We start from the raw sequence: 15107 nt of genomic DNA, 5'->3' as shown, positions 1-15107 counted from the left end.
TCTATATTTGCATGTCTTCCTAAGATTTCTTTAAATAGGTTAAAAACTATCATGATAGAAATCTAAGAACTTCAATTAGTACATTACTATCAAAGAATCTCAAGACAGCAATAGTAGATCATGTCTAGCTTTGAGCTGTGTTCTCATATCCAAGATGTTCTGGGAAACCTGGCTTGGAGTTTGCCTGTCTCCTATTATCTTGGGTGAGACAACATGTTGTAGGATTATCTGTTCTCATAGCTTGTGTTTCCTAAAGCACCTCCAGCCAAAACAAAAAATCATTCTCAACATTTTGCAGTCCTATGGAAATAATTCTGTCAATATGCCTGGTATTGTGAGCCAACACTAAAAGCTTTCAAGTTATGCAGAGCTTGTGTTCAATTTCTATTTTTGTTGCTGTTAAGTGTCTTCAAGCTGACTCCATGTAAATAAATGAAAAATCTAACTATGAATCTAAATAATTATTCCACCAATTTGAAAAACTATATTAATTCTTGTTCTTTACATTTATATGCTGCCATTTTCCCAAACATTTGAAGTGATTTGCAGTTTAAAATAATGGTTTTTAGAGTTTATATGTAGGAAGAGGGGGGAAAGAAAAGCACTGACATACATGCCTTCATAATATCACAAAATAAACCTCATTAATAACCACTAAAAAGTTCACTACTGGGCAGAGGTAGAGTCTCAGGTCCTGGATCAGAAACAGGCCACCTCTTGGAAGTCTAGTGCAGCCCTCAGTTTCCCCAGATGGCCATCCCTTTCCCCAAGATACCACAGTTTGTTTGGCATTATTCTTTTCCTGCCTTTCCATGATACTTTAACAAATATTTACTTTATTTTTGTTGTTGTAAAGGCTCCTGAGAAATAGCTGGCAGAACTCTTTCCATGTAATAGAACATTTTATTTGAAAGGCCAAGTGAAAAGCAGTTGAAAATACACACTATTAAGAATCTGGAGCTGTAAATATTGAGAAATCCTGGCTAGGCTAGTTCCTTGCCCCTTTGTGACATTCCTGACTGCAAAAAAGGGGTTTTATTTGGATGGGTCTTATATTTTATTCTTTAATTGTGGTGTTCTTAAACTTTATGCTTTTATGCTGTTTATACTTTCATCAGACATTTTACATATTAATACAATTTTATTGTAAGCCACACCTTCACTCCTATTCATAGGGGAAAACAGCATATAGATTGGTTAATTCTGAGTAACTCATATCTATAACTAATTAGCATAATAGCATATCAAATGAAAAAAGGTCTGTGCATGGACATTTCTCCAGGGTAGCATTACACAAAATGGAACTAAAGGCACTATAGTCAATATCACAGCCATTTCCATCCCTTCATTTCAATACAAAGATTTCAGTATCATATTGAAGTCTAGTCTATTTCATTTTTATCCATAATCTATCAAGCATGAATGGGGGCACTTTTGTTAATAAGAAGTGAAGGAGATCTTAATAAACGCATTATTTAGTGAAGAATTTTAATTTATTTTATATCAGCTATTTTAAAGTCTATTTTAGCAATGTATTTCTAACGTTTACATGCCATTAACTACCAAAATCCTGCTAGAAACCCATTCAGGCACAGAAACCCACTTGGTGACCTTGGGCAAGTCACACACTCTCAGCTTCAGAGGAAAGCAAGGGAAACCCCTCTCTTTGGGGTCACTATGCTTATTAGCACATAACTGTACAATGATGAAGTCTGTTTACCAATAATCAGAACTGCTATATTTGAAAATGTTAGTGATATTCAGTATCCATCTTCCAATGCCCCAAGTAGGTATAGAGCTGTATAAGAAATTCTGAATCTGCCCAGAGGCAGAAGAAAGGCCTTCCCTCCATTCCAACTGCCACTGCCATGGTCTCAGAGGGAGAGAATAAGAGGCAGTTTCTTCTGACTTAATCCCCTCCCATATAGCCATCCCCTTTTCTGGAGTGTCCTGTCTTTAGATGGTAAGCCTGAGGGCAGGGAACTGTCTAACTGCCCATTTGCAAGCCAATCAGAGTATTTCTGAAGAGCAGGGTATAAATAAAATATACCCATGTGGCCAGGAGCCCCCATCCAACATCACCACCTGTGACAAGGGCCTTCTAAGCAGCCACATCAGCAGAAGCACATATGGCATTGCACAGGGCTATACGTCTGCACTGAATTTTCTAGGAACTTTGCAGCAAAGAGCCAGTCTTTTTAGACCGGGTTAAGGACCCTTTGGGCTGGGATCAGGCCAGATTCACTGGTTCTACTTCTGGTCTGCCTGATCCCAGCCCAGGGCCTTTTTGCCCTTGCATACAGGCCCATAATTTGATTGGGAAATAGAGGGATTCTACTTTAGTCAGTCCTACTGTAGGCTGGACCTGCAACAGGCAAAGTAAGCTGCAACTGCCTCCAGAATCCCTTGCTGATCATACATGAACAGGAAGACGAAGAGAAAAGGGGAGAGCAGACAAGCCTATCTCACCAACTCCCTCCAGCATGTTATAAAAATATATAGGCTCAGCCATAAAGATAGATATCATAAGTGGTGAAAGAAAAAGTCACCTTCGGATACACTATGCAAGAAGTCACCAGTCACCTTCAACATTCCATGTTCTCATCCCCTCCCAATACAATACATAAAACAATATTTTAACTGGTTTCCTATAATAAACATTTATACATACAATAGTACACAACATGACAGCCAGTATGGTGTAGTAGTATGAGCAACTATTACACTGGAACTCAGGGTTCGATCCCCCCTCCCTATGGAAACCCACTGGGTGACCTTGATGAGTCACATACTCTCCCAGAATACTCCGTGATAGGGTCCCTTTAGGGTTGCCATAAGTCAGAAATGACTTGAAAAAGAACATTACACACATATTATTTTTTTATCATTATAAGTGCATTTGCAGCAGGAAACTATGGACCCTCAGAGTTTGAGAAAAATGGATTTATTTTTATTTGCAAAGTTTTGGCCGGACTCAGCACAGAAATCACTTTCTAAGGAGTTGAGCACAAGATTTCTCTTTCTGAAGCTTTTTATACATTGTCACACAAAGACAGGAAGCTGTTTCTCTCCTATTCTCCCTCTCCCTCACAAACATGTTTACATTTTAAGAAACGGAAGGAAGTTATGGCTTTGAAAAGAACAGGAAGCATCAGAGTACATTGTTCCAAGTGCAAAAACTCTGACCCAAGTTAATCAGAGATTATTATTGTTGTTGTTGTTGTTGTTGTTGTGGAGTTGGAGGCATTCATGGCCGGCATCCATAGTTTTTTGTGGGGTGTTTGGGCTATGTGGCCATATTCTAGAAACTCTTCTAGAATATGGCCACACAGCCTGAAAACCCCACAAAAAAACCAATGATTATTATTGTTTTGGGGCTCGTGTGGTTCTCTAGTCTGACCCTGAATAGCAGTCATAAACAGTCATTTTAAAATGTAATTTTTAGCTATAAGCAATTGGCTTCTTCAATTAAGAGTCATCAGTTGAAAAACCTTTTCAAAGCTGGGTAAGAAACTTGAGACTTGGACAGAACTCTGCTTTTATACTTGCCACTCTATTTTTGGTCAAAGTATTGGAGCATGTGGCCGTCTTCCAAGCTTGAGAATTTTTCAGATTAAATAGTATGCAAAGGGATCTTGTAGCATCTTTGAGACTTAGTGAAAGAAGTTGTAGCAGAAGCTTTTGCAGGCTTGGCCTATTTCCTGAGATGCATGTAGTGAACTGGGGCCTAGTAAGAACCTTTATAATCAGACTGTATGAGTAGCTATAGAAATTCAAAACTTGTGAGTGTGTTGCTGAGGTGACAAGTTCAGTTTTAACTATGGTCATTGAGGGACAAAGGTGGGAGGGAAGATGTTGCCTAAAGCTGGGATGGGTGGATAACCATATGAAAAGGGGAGGGAGCTTTGGAATGTGGTATGGGAACAGAAGAGACCTGATTAACCCAGCCAAGAGCATCCTAGAATCATAGAGTTGGAGGAGACCTCAAGAGCCATCCAGTTCAATCTCTTGCCATGCCTGAATACAAAAGCACTCCTAACAGATGGCCAGCCAAACTCTATTAAAAAAACCTCCACAAAAAGAGATTCCACCACTCTCAGAGGCAGCATATTCCACTGCTGAACAGCTCTTGCCATCAGAAAGTTCATCCTAACGTTTAGGTGGAATCGCTTCTCCTATTTCTGTTTTCTTTTTATTTAGGAGTAGGCCTATCTTTGCACTTTCTTCCTTGATCTTTCTTAATAATTGTTTTAGGTCTTTGAGGTTTTCTGTTAATATGGTGTCATCTGCGTATTTTAAATTGTTGATACTCCTTCCTCCTATTTTAATTTCTTCTGTGTCCAAGCTTGCTTTTCTTACAATATATTCTGCATATAAGTTGAATAGATAGGGCGATAAGATGCAGCTTTGTCTGACCCCTTGCCAACTGGGAACCATTCTGTTTCTCCATGTTGTTCTGACAATAGCCTCTTATCCTGAGTAAATATTCCGCATCAGGACTACCAGATATGTTGGCACTTCCATGTCTTTCAGGGCGTTCCATATGGCCTTTTGTATTCTGCAGGATCCAGGATTTTGATTTTTTGTTGTTGTTTGTATTGTTCTGTTTCCATAATTACTGTGGCACTGTTTTTGTCTGCTGGGAGAATGATGATTTCTGGGTCTGAATCACACAGAGACAGATACCTGCACAAGAACTCCAACCATTAGAAAAAGAAGCACAATAAAAACAATGGTGGACCAGGCAAAAAGGATCTGTGAACCACACTTCCTGGAAGATGAATTGAAGCACCTAGACCAGGCTCTACGGGCTAATGGTTATTCCAGCTCACACATCAAAAGGGCTGCCAGACCCAGAAAAACCCAGAGGAGTGAAAACAAACAACCACCCAAAGGGAAGGTATTTTTACCATATATCAAAGGAGTTACAGACAGAATAGGGAAACTGGTGAGAAAACACAACCTCCAAATGGTTTACAAACCGACCAAGAAAATCCAGCATATGTTGCGCTTAGCGAAGGACAGGAGAGACCCTCTCACAGCTGCAGGAATTTAGTGCATACCATGAAGCTGTGGACAAGTATACATAGGGACCACCAAACACAGTTTTCAAACACAAATCAAGGAACATGAGCGACACTGCAGACTGGCTCAGCCAGAAAATTCAGTAGCAGCAGAACATGTTATAAACCATCCTGGGCATAAAATACTGTTTGAAAACACTGAAATTCAGGAACATGTCAACAACTATCAGGTCAGAATGCACAGGGAAGCAAAGTTTGGCTACCAGTCCTGAAAAACACTGACCTAGCAAATGCAAATGAAAACTACCTAGGGTCAGGGGTTCTCCCAGTAAAAAATGGATCTCTAATTAAACAGACACAAATCCTCCTTGCATATCCTCCCACCCTGAGGCCTTGCCATTTGATAACAGAACAATATACTGATTAACATAGAAGTCACTCCTTGCCAACCCAGGGTCACACAGTGTGTGTGTGTGTGTGTGTGTGTGTGTGTCCCACTCACTTCCATGCCAGTATTCTCTGAAGATGCCCAACACATATGCAGGCGAAACTTCAGAAACAAACTCTTCTAGAACATGACCACTGTGGAGAGCTGACACATGGGCCAGCCAAACAACAACCAACAGAATGCAAGCTGGAGGCAGCCAATCAAATCGAAGGCTGGAGCTGATAAATGGTCTGTTGGTGACATTTGGAAGTCAGATAAGGTTTCAGAAAGTCCAGAGAGGGATAGTTGATGTGAGGGTTCCAGTGTGAGATAGGGACCGTTATAGTAAAAGTCCAGACACAAGGGACTTAGTCAAATAATAATAATAATAATAATAATAATAATAATAATAATAATAATAATAATAATAATATTTCCCATCTCTCCCTGCAGATCGAGGTGGGATTACAACAATCAAAACAATTACAAGATTAAAAATACAATGTCATATAAATAGGGTCTGGTAGGGGTAGAGTTCAGTAGGGACTCCCTACACACAGAGAATCCTGAGGGATACTTAGCCTTGGTGGCTGGTGTAGGTTTAGGAAAAGAACCTAAAGATAAGGACGATGTGAGGGTCCTGGATATAATTGCTGGAGAGGGCGTGGTGAAGTAAACTAAACCTGTAACTGAATGAATTAAGAAAATACAATTGTCCCTCCAGATTCGCGGCTCTGGGATTCCCATATTCAATTATTCACAAGCCCTAGCTGTGTGCACATGCACTCCTCCCGCCATTGTGCTGTCACTTGAACAAAAGAGTGGGGTGAGTGGGACTCATCATAACAGCCACATAGCCTGAAAAACCCACAAAAAACTATGGATGCCAGCCATTAAAGCATTTGACTTCACCAATTCTTATGAACATTGTGGAACACAGCATGAAAGGCTCTGTCTCACCTTTTAGTTTCTGCAACTTTAAATTATGCCTTAATGTACTACTGTAAATGTATTCAGCATAGTTTCTCTCATGAAAAGATATCCATGCCTTCTATTTTAGGCTGATTACTCTGTATCTTAGACATGTACTATTTTAGTTACAAGCTTTGAAGTTTACATTTTAGTAACCTACAATATCCCTCTTAGTACCTGTAGAACAAAACAGGCAACTTTGGTAAACTGACCTCTTTTCTCTTCTACCTATAAAACTCCACTGATTGCCTAGTAACCAACAAGCATAATAACAAAGCTTCAATTACAAATTTTCCCAAAGGAAACCACAAAATAATTGCAGATCTCACTATTTTCCAGTGAAAACACAAGATAGAAGCGATCAATAGCTAAATCTAGATAGGAGCAAAAGCAAAAAGCCTCTAATGTAGGCAACTTCTAACACTCTGGGGCCAATTTTCATGTAGCAACCCACTGTGGTGGGCCAAATAAGATGTGGAAATTGTTTAAAAATAAAAATAAATCTTTCTCGCTTCCAATATATTTAGGGACGCTCAAAAATGGCTACAAAATGGAGAATAACATTCTCTATGCCTGAAACTATTTTGCCATGTTTTCAGGCTTTTAAAAAAAATAACTGAGGTTTTAGCTGCCAACAGAACACAGAAACAAGGAGTTGAAGCTGTCAATTAAATACAATAAAAATGTAGCTCACCAAGAAAAAAATAACAATTGAACAAACAAAACAAAACAAATCTAAGACAGAAGCAGTGTTGGAATTTGGTTCTTGGAACTTGCAGTCAACAGTTTCAAGACACAAACTTGCTGTATAAGCTGCTTGAGTGGGGTTGTCTGACAAAGTCATTAGGTTATGTATTATCCTCGCTTTGGGATAATGGGTGCCTCTGACTGCATTTTATGTGTACTTCTCACACTTTGGTTCAGATCTTACGTCCTGGGGCAACAGCAAACAAGTTTCCTCTACCATATAAGTGCTCTTCAGATATTTGAAGACAGCTACTACATCTCATTTTGCTCTTCTTCAGGCTAAACATGCCAAACTCCCTTAGCCATCCTAGGCTTCAGTTTCTAGATGTTGTATATCTCTGTTATCCTCCTCTGGACATGTGTGAACTTGCTGACATAATTTTTAAATGGGAGTGCCCAAAATAGACACAGTATTCCAGGTAAGATCTGACAAAAGCATATTTTTATTTTTACTTTAAAGGTTCTCTGCCATTTACTCCGAGCACCAATCACCCTTCATAAAGAAAGAAGCACTGTACTCCAGAAAGACCCATCCAAAATTCTTGATAATTTAGTAATTACCCAGCCTTATATTCTGAAACCATTTCCACAAGGACTGAGGCTGTATTCCCACTTCAGTTTGACACTACTTTAACTGCCAGGACTCAAAGCTATGGAAATCAGGGAATTATGGTTTTGTGGGACATTTAGCCATTTCTTTTCAAGAGTTCTGGTGCACAGCAAACTACAATTTCCAGAATTCCATAGTACTGAGCCACGGCAAATAAAGTGGTGTCAACCTGGCTTATTTCTGGAGTTCGGATGCAGCCTCACTCAAAATTCTGTAATGAAGGGGCCTCCTTATCCACGGACTTGCCATCTGTAAATTTCAGCATCAGCAGATGGCAAGCCCCTGGTTGTCCCCAATGGTGACGTGGGCACAGCAGGACTTGAGGTACTGTGACTTTAGTATCTGCGGGAGAATCCAGAACAGATCCCCCACAGATCAGCATCTGTACAGCATCTGATATTCATTATGCAGTGGGCCCTCCCCATACACAGGGGATCCGTTCCGGACACCCCCTCCCCCGCGTATGGGGAAAAACATGTACGCTCAAACCCCATTTGTTTTAATGAGGGAGCGCTCCCACATGTAGTGTGATACGCACGCCATTATAGCTCCCACGGCTTAATCTTCCGCATAAAGTTAAAAGCCGTGTATGGTGCAGGCACGCTATGGTTTTATGGGATACTTCATTGTTCATTCTGAAATATGGACTGTGAATCACTATGGAAAAAGAAATGAAGAAATATTAGAAATGCATGAATAACCTTAGCTGTAAAGCCTTGATGTATTTCATTCATTCTGCCTTCTTCAAACTGGTTCCCTCCAGAAGCACTTGGCCAGAATTCCCATCTTAAATCAGAAAGCACAGCCAACTTTTGATGAATAACTGTATAGCAGTTATAATTTAGCAATAATAGAGACTGGAGTAATGTTAGCGATACCATAATGTCTCTAGCACTGTTAAAAACAGAGGTACAGTACAATGATAACTAGCAGCTGGAGACACCCATATGTACACTGGAAAGTAAGTTAGTGAAATCAGTGGGACCTACTTCTAGGTAAACATTCAGAAGACAACTTTCCGTGATTTGCACTTACTTGAAAGTAACTTCTACTGAATCCAGTGAGCCTTATTTCCAAAACTTAAAATTCCTGACTCAATTTCACATAATTACAGTGCGCCCGCATCTTACGCAGGTGCACTACAGGGCTTATGCTGAAAGCCATGCGACGGAACCGGCAATGAACGGATCCTCCGTGTAAGGCAAAGGTGCACTGTATTTTCCTCATAGCTGATGACACTCCTTCACCAGAGCACAAAAGTGGATCACAGTAATCACTTAGGAAGAATCTGTTATAAGATAATGAAAACTCCAAACGAGGAGTAAAGTCTTTGAAATGAGATGGGATGCTAACTACACATGTTTGTACAATACAGACACACATGCATGCTATTTTTTTGTAATATATTAAGTCTTAACAAGCAGTAAACAATAGTATGCTACTATGATTCTCTGTCAATCCATAAAAGCTTTGTTATCGTCTGATCAGGAAATAATGCCAAAACTGTGAGGGAAGGTTGCAATCAGATCTCCAGAGTCTAAATAACTCAACACAAATCAAGAAGTTTTTTCAGAGCATGTTTTGGGGCTTTATCACACGCAGCTTTTAAACCACGATTCCCCTTGGGAAAGAAGTGGCATCAGCAATGCTGATCGCTTCCCTTCCATAGCTGCCCTGTCCCCCAGCAGTCCCTTTTCATTCACAAGGGAAACCTGTGAATGAGCTGCCAATCATTCAATACCCAGGGTGCAAAAAGCCATTCCCAGGGTACTCATATTATTGGCAGTCGCATAGTGTCACTCTGTCCTCCTCAGACCCCACTATTTTTTACGGTTTTTCCTCCTCAGGTTTTCATGAAGTTCTGAAGCTCTGCAGCCTCTGAAGTTTTTTTTTTTAATTAAAACGTTAAATTGAGGCTGCAGAGCTTTGGTTTTGCATGAGAAAACTGGGAAAAACAATAAAGGCATGCTGGGAAGGGAGGGTGGAGTTAAGAGAGAGGACAGGAAGGGAGCGCCCAAGTTGCACAAAAGAAAACCAATGTGATGAAGGTTGCAATAAAAGCGCTACATTGCCATGTTAATTTTTTGCCGTGATTACAGCCAAAAGGGGCTTGTAGTGTGATAAAGCCCTTGGTTAGTTTGATTCCTCATCCCCCAAGCCCATGAACTGCAAAAAGGATTACTTTTTGCATGGTGGCTCTCAAGATACACCAGAACAGTAACAGGAAGATAAGGTGAACCAAAAGGGCTAAGAGCCATTAATAATAATAATAATAATAATAATAATAATAATACTTTTAAAATATTTTACCCGCCTCTCCCCAAAGCTCGAGGCATGGTACAACATAGATTAAAACACATAAAACCATTTAAAAACATTAAGTTTGTTATCATCTGGAAAAAGGTAAATAATCCCTTGCTAATGCAAATAATCCAATTATACAGACAAAGGTTTAGAGAAAAGCAATGGCATGACATTCACTCAGAGCTTTTATATCTATGGCAGAAACAAGCTTTGTAGATGATACAGCAAAGTTTTCCTAACAACGGTAATAGTAAAAGTCACACAGGCATCTTTACAAAAACAGGACACAAATTTATTATCAATATATAGTAACATAATGAATTCTATTAGCGGAAACATCTTGCTTCAGCATTAACCTCACAAAATACCTCATGGCTTTTTAAACAATGCACAGGATACATCTGGTTTCCCTGTTAGCATAAACAGAACAAACTTTCCCATGAGAACAGGATGCTAGGATTTGCAATAGTACAGAAAACATTTCCATTACATTCTTTTCAACAACAGGATGTTTTAACTTAGACCAGAAAGCAAAAAACAAAAAGGAATAAAGGCTACTTTAATTCAGCAAAGCTCTGCAAAATAAGAGTTTATATTTATGTGTGTGTGAATCATATTAACTTATTTCTTATTCAGCTTTTTCTAATTCTACTGTGCTATCAAGTTAAAACACAAAAATACAGGATACATTATAATCATCCAGAATAAAATTAAAATATCCCAATTTTAAAATCCATACTTTAAAAACAACTGAATAAGCCCGCCAGAAAAGATAAGTCTTTAATACTATTTTAAATTCAGGCAGCATCTCTTCTGGCAGGTTATTCCACAGTCCAGGGGTGGCTGATGAAAATGTCCTCCGGGTGATAGTAGCCACTCTAGCTCTGCCGTTGAAGGAAATGTCCCCCAAAAGGGCACAGGCCAGATTATAAGGGAACAAGCGATCTTATAGGTATTCTGAACACAAACCAGGAAGGCCTTTAAAGGTAACTGTTTAAATATTTGAAGGGATGTCATATTGAGGAGGGAGCAAGCTTGTTTTCTGCTGCTCCAGAGACTAGGACCCAGAGCAATGGATGCAAGCGGCAGGAAAAGAGATTCCACCTCAACATTAGGAGGAACTTCCTGACAGTAAGGGCTGTTCGACAGTGGAACACACTCCCTCGGAGTGTAGTGGAGTCTCCTTCCTTGGAGGTCTTCAAATGGAGGCTGGATGGCCATCTGTCGGGGATGCTTTGATTTGGATTTCCTGTATGGCAGGGGGTTGGACTGGATAGCCCTTGTGGTCTCTTCCAACTCTATGATTCTATGAACCAACACTTAGTACTTCCCCTAGGAACTAACTGGCTGCCAATAAAGTGATTTTAATATTGGTGCAATAGGCTCACTCCTAGCTGTACCAACAAGCAATCTATTAATTCTTAAAAAGACTCATAGAACCAGGACTCAAGGCTTCTGTTTGCTTCTCTAAGGTCCAAAGCACACTGCAGAAATAACCCAGTTTGAGACCGCTTGAACTGCCCTAGCTCAATGCTAGGGAATTCTTGGAACTGTAGTTTTGTGAGACAGTTGGCCTTCTGTCAAAGAGCTCTGGTGCCGCAATAAACTACAGTTCCCAGGATTCCCTAATACTCAGCCAGGGCAGTTAAAGCAGTCACAAACAGGATTGTTTCTGCAATGTGTTTTGGGCCATAGAAAGGAAATATGGAGGGGGTGAAAGTGCATAGCTACTATGGCTAAAGTGACAAAGACTTGTATCTCAAGATCCATGTACTGAGAATGAACTGCTGTTCTCGCTAAGCATACGAAAACTACATACTGGATTAGAAAAGAGGTGTATCTACCTCAGCCTTCTGGTTTCCACAATGACCAAACACTGATAGGACTCATTAAATGAAGAGCTGAAAATATAGCTACACAAACTGAGGACGCTGTCCCCCCTAAGAAAGAACGATGTCCCTTACAAGTTAAAATTTACCTCTGATCCTTACATTTCTAGCACTGCCAAGAAGGAGACATTAAAAAAAGACCTTCACACCTGGGAAGCTGATACTTGCTCTGTTCCCTTTCCTAAGGAAACTTAGCATGTCTCTTTTTCTCTGTAAAAGTATTTCTAAACGCCCAACTGAATTTTTTAGTTATTATACAATGCCAGCCGTTTGGGGACTGAAGGGAAATCTTACGGCAAAATTCTTCATTGAGGGGAGGCAATGCTCTTATTTTTTCTACCCACCAACTAATGAAACCTGTAACATACAGTGACATGTTTTAAGAAATGTTTACAATAGATTTACTCACTGTGGGCACATTATCCTTGCTGGGAATCACCTCCAACTTCACCACATCCTTACTGTGTTACCCTCCTGGCTTCTGCCCAGTTGCTCCCTGGTGCCTTTCCTTCGGCGTAGCTTTTGCAAAACCTCCTCCTTTACCTGCCTGCAAGAAGAGAAAAACAAAAGGCCCGTGAGGTTTGGCTTCTCCTTCTTCTCCAGAGGAAAAAGCACAAAAACGGCTGGATGGGCAGAAAGGAGGAGTCTCTGCCAGAACCAGGAATCCTGAGAATGAGATGAAGGGAGGAGGAAATGCCAGAAGGAAGGAAAACACAAGACTGAAAGCGGTGGGAATGCATCCCTTTCCCTTCTTTCCCAGGGTCCATTTTTCATGCATTCCAAGCCCAGGCCAGGCTCAGGTTGCAATCCTGCAGAAGAAGGCTGTCAGGGAGGAGGGGGAGGAGGAGGAGGAGATAGCAAAAACAAAGGACACCCAAACCTTCACATTCCCTCAGATGCAAAAAAGAAAAATGGATACTCCTTCCTGCTCAGTATGTTAGCCAAAAAACTGAACAAGAAGCCAGAGGATTTTAAACAGGAACAAAACTTGATTTGGTTTTGCAAACTCAAGGCAAGCTTGACCAGACAAGAGAGAAAGCTCAGATTGGTCTGGCCCCCAAAGAGCTCTTCACTTCTTGGAGACTTATGGCAAACCCATTGAAACCTCTTACAGGACACACTCTACAGACATCTGCCATTAAAGGGTAATTCTTATCCATTACAAGTAACTCAATATATATAGTTACAAAAGACTGATGGAACACTCACAGCAGATTGCATTCAATTAAAAACCCTATGGCTCCCATCTGCCTTTGGACCTAGTGAAAAGGAATTAGCTAAAAGAGAGTCTATGGTCAGCTCAAGTCTACCTTCCCTCTGCCTCTGGACATCAGACAAAAGGCATCCCCAGGCTATATGTAAAACTAGCCTTGAATTATAACAGTTCAATAGTGAAGAATCACTCTTCGATGTTTAACAAAGCATATAAGAGTGATTCTGTGGGCCCACAACAAACTCCAACTCCCAGAATTCCACATTAAAAAGCCAGGCAAAGACTTAAAAGCGGTGCCAAAGCGGGTTATGTCTCCAGTGTGGATGCAGCCATGGAACCACTCCTCTCTCTTAAGAAAACGATTATCAACCCATGCTTCCTTCTTTCCTTCCGCCAAAGCTCAACATGGAGGACCTTTTGGAAATCCCTCCTCCTCGGTCCCTTCTCGGAGCGGCCCTCGGTTGCTCTGCTTCCCGGCCTCGGTTCACATGGAGCCGCCCTCCCCGGCTGAAGAGGAAGAAGGGAGGGAAGGCTCCCTGGAGGCGGCCAAAGAGCAGCCAAGCAGCTTGACTCGGCCGCCGCCTGGGCTCTCTTTCTGTCTCGCATCCTCGCCTGGGCAACGCTTCCCTTCAGCGCCCCCTGCCGACCACTTGCCTCATTGCAAGGGAAAAACGGGGCTCTCGGCGTCGGCAAGAACATGCTGCTCCTCCTCCTCCTCCTCGGATGAGTAAGAGGGAAGCAGAGAGGAGGAACACAATATTATTATTAATATTATTATATACATATATATTCACATATATGCACACACAAATATATAGTTACACATGCACATATATATACATATATATACACACATATACATATATGTATATATATACACACACACATATGAAACAGGACAATTTAAAATCCAGGAAACACTTGTGAACTTATAGTCAAGTATATACGGTACATATATATACACACACACACACACACACATATATACACACATACATAGATACACACACACATATATGCACACATAGACATATATATACACACACACATATACACATACATATATAAGCACACACATATATACATATACATATATACACACATACAGTGGTACCCCGGGATACGAAATGACCGCGTTACGAAATTTCCGGGATACGAAAAAATTAGATAGGAAAAAACTGTTCTGGGTTACGTTTTTTTTTTTGGCTTACGAAAAAATTTTTGGTGCTTTTCGGCGCTTTTTCGCACGAAAAGCGGCTTTCCAGCGCTAGCGGCTATGGCTTTTTCGGGTTGCGAAATCTTTCGGGTTACGAACGGCGCCGCGGAACGAATTAAATTCGTAACCCGGGGTACCACTGTACTGTATATATGCACGCACACATACACATATATACAGTATACACATATACACAGAGACAAAAATATACATACACACACACACATATATATACATACATATATATGTTAGCGCTGGAGAAAAACAGTCCACATGCAGAAGACTGCCAGCCCAGAAGACAAACACCACTGCCAAGTCTGGAAGTCGTTTGAGGTTCTTTTAATTTTAGTTGCAGCAAAATATTTACAATCACGATATAGCAATATTTACACAAACTACCATAATGCTCTGCCATCAACTGACATCCACACCACCACAGTGTGTACTGGAGCATTCGTCCTCATATATAAACAAACACAGCTAGAATTTTGATCCAACCCCCTGCTAGTGTTTCATCAGCTTCTTGTCATGTTGTCACAGTGACAGTGCAGTTTGGAACTGCTATGACTCATCGCCATCTATGCTAATGTTGCATCAGCTTTCTCTGAGTCAGCATTTCCTCTTTAACCCATGCATACACCCAAGACATTTCATACAGCCTGGGGCAAATACACACACACATATATAGATACATACATATATATA

General features: G+C 40.6%; 1 protein-coding gene across 4 annotated transcripts in view; it reads right to left on the bottom strand.

The window, feature by feature from the left end:
• Positions 1 to 15107, bottom strand: part of RESF1 (retroelement silencing factor 1) — a 37558-nt gene that overhangs the window by 7136 nt on the left and 15315 nt on the right. For 2 of the 4 annotated variants that reach the window (XM_042468724.1, XM_042468721.1), the window contains exon 2: positions 12383 to 12520. The gene's annotated coding sequence lies outside the window, so the exon portion shown is untranslated. Of the gene's footprint in view, positions 1 to 12382; positions 12521 to 13600; positions 13792 to 14801; positions 14821 to 15107 lie in introns of those variants that run through there. The other 2 variants (XM_042468723.1, XM_042468722.1) reach the window with 2 other exon arrangements.

Source organism: Sceloporus undulatus, chromosome 5 (genome assembly GCF_019175285.1).
Source record: "Sceloporus undulatus isolate JIND9_A2432 ecotype Alabama chromosome 5, SceUnd_v1.1, whole genome shotgun sequence".
Classification (NCBI taxonomy): Eukaryota; Metazoa; Chordata; class Lepidosauria; order Squamata; family Phrynosomatidae; genus Sceloporus; species Sceloporus undulatus.
The sequence above is the reverse complement of the archived record's forward strand: the minus strand, read 5'-3'. Positions and strand labels throughout refer to the sequence as shown.